We start from the raw sequence: 2,739 nt of genomic DNA, 5'->3' as shown, positions 1-2,739 counted from the left end.
GGAATACTTCAAACAAGTTTGGATCGAAGAACTCATGACTGAAGAAGTTATCGTTTAGCCACGTTTCTATGATAACGAAGATATCGTAATCTAACTGCGAACTCATGAGATGAAGAGATTTAGATTTTGTCCTAAGACCAGAGACATTATGAAAATAGATTTTTAAGTGCTTGTGGTTTGCATTATCGAACTTTGGGTTTTTGTCTGAGAGTCGTCGTTTTTTGGCATAAATTTAAAAGGGCGCACAGCAACATTTGCAGGCCATAAGTCCGGATTTAAGAGCTTTTCGTAGTGCAAGTTAGATACGCCCAGTTTAAAGTTTACACTCTTTAGAGTATTTATAGAAACATCCTTTTTAACTAGGGGAGAGTACGAAAGCATGCTGGGTTTAATGTTTGCGTGTTTAGCTACATAATTAATTATGTTTTCCGCTTTGACCGAATTAGAAAACGAAGACAAGTACTGCCACTTCAGTCGAAATGTCACATCAAGCTCTTTGCTAGCATTCAAACCAACAACAATCAATGGTGCTTTTTCGTTCTTCTTTGCGCTGTTTAACTTGCCAGCAGAGTTTAGCGATGTAGCCGAAGATTGTGTGTTGGACTGCCTGTTTGCATTTTTGTCATTAGCAGTTTGGTGAGTAGGAATGGGAGCATTAGCCGCAGCATATGAAGATGACAAAGACGAGTTGGAGATAGGCGATGTAGCCGAAGTTTGTGTGTTAGGCTGCTTGTTTACGTTTTTGTCGTTCGCAGCTGCTTTTTCATTCCTCTTTGCGTTGTTTAACTCGCCAGATGAGATTTGCGATGTAGACGAAGTTTGTGTGTTGGACTGCTTGTTTGCATTTTTGTCACTAGCAGTTGGGTAAGTAGGAATGGGAGCGTTAGCAGCAGCAGCAGCATACGAAGATGGCGAAGAGTTAGAGATATGCGATGTAGCCGAACTATGTATATTAGGCAGCTTAGGTACATTTTTGTGTTTCACAGGCGGTGGAGTAGGAGTGGGATAATTGGTAGCAGCAGACGAGGGTGACGAAGAAGACAGAGAGGAAGCAGGTAGCGTTGTGTTAATAGAAGGCGTGATCAGCGGAGCAATATGAGTGGTATTCTCTTGAGTAGGATTTGCATGGGCAGAGGTAGCGTTCACTTGAACATTATTTGCAAATACACACACATTCTTACGAAAGTCTATGACAGCAGACTTCACATCTGCAATGATAGCAGCCATATCAAAATCACACAATTGCCTACTCACAGCCTGAACTTCAAGCAGAAAGAGAATCAACTTTTTTGAGAAGAAATTGTTTATCATTTTGCAGAGGCTTTATCAAAGAGAGCGCAGAAGAGTTTTCAGCTTTAAGAGCGATAAGCTCATTCAAAATAGTTTGTAGAGTAATTTCTTGATAAGCACTTTTTTGTTCTGACGAGTTAGTTTTATTGGCCGAAGTTTCCGAATTTGCCGAGGCATCACCAACAGCAACTGCATCTTTACATAGAGCACTCACACGGGTTGGCGAGAGTAAAGACTTTCTACGATCGGTTGTGCATTGCTTGCATATGAATTTTTTGTTTGACTTTTGCAAAAATTCAAGGTCAGCTGGAACCAGATTAGCACAGACTAAGTGAAAAATTTCACTGCACTTTGCACATTGAACTTTTTTAGGTTGACTACGGTCAACCCTTTGACCACAGCTACAAGGCATTGTAGATATATGAATAAATAAATAAGTGTCCAAGAAATACGACCGAAGTACATAAGTACAAATCGAATAACTATCGCACCAGTTTTGAATTTTAAGTAAGCAAAACTTAGAGCGGAGATAAAAGCACGTCTGATCAGCACAACGGATGAGTGCGGTATCGCACTCCAGTTTTTCCATATTCAAGTTTTGATCTGTCAGTGTACCAAACTTCAGCGCCGGGTTTGGTGTAGGGGTTTCCTGTGCTCCAGGATGCTCGGTCCGCAATAGATACCTTGACATTCCTAGAAATTACTAGTACCGGAGCTACTGAGTCCCTCATATGCATTATGGGGTAATTTGGGAATTTCATAAGGACCTTCATATGACCTGTCATGTTTCCGGTTTTTAACTCGGAAGTATTAAGGATTCTCAGTGCCGAGAGACTGCCCTCCCCCTCTATTAGAATTGCGAAGGCGGTATGCCTACAAGAGCACTAAGTTTATCAGCAGGACAGGTCCGCATGGCCCCTGTTATACCTATGCACACCATTCGGTGCAGTTTGCTTAGTTTGGGGCTAGAAGTTCTTTGTGTCGCTTTTGTCTACCATGCCAAGGATGCATAGGTGACTATCGGCTTCACAACTGTTTTTAATGACCAGTTGTTTACGGTTGCATCCAAATGTACATTCTAGGTGAGTGTCTTATCCAGCCACACCCCCAGGTATTTTGCTTCATTTAAGAGCCCTATTCTAGTGCCGCCCAGAGAAAATTCTGTCATGGATAACTTTTTCCTCCAGGTAAACGGAACCACAATAGATTTAGTAGGATTAATGGATAATCCTTTGGTGTCACACCATCTTTGCGTAATGCGCAGGGCTTGTTGCATGCGGTTGGAGATCGTTTCGCCATGCAGCCCTGTTACACAAATTACCAGATCGTCTGCATAGCCTTGTGTTTGTTCTTCTTCAGTAGGAAGAGGAGTTCGTCTATAACCCTAGTCCACAGAAGAGGAGATGGTACACCTCCTTGAGGGCAACCTCTTGTGGCTGTAATAGATTC

The sequence above is a fragment of the Rhagoletis pomonella genome, unplaced genomic scaffold (assembly GCF_013731165.1).
Source record: "Rhagoletis pomonella isolate Grant_MI unplaced genomic scaffold, Rhpom_1.0 Rhpom_scaffold_00003, whole genome shotgun sequence".
NCBI lineage: Eukaryota > Metazoa > Arthropoda > Insecta > Diptera > Tephritidae > Rhagoletis > Rhagoletis pomonella.
The sequence above is the reverse complement of the archived record's forward strand: the minus strand, read 5'-3'. Positions refer to the sequence as shown.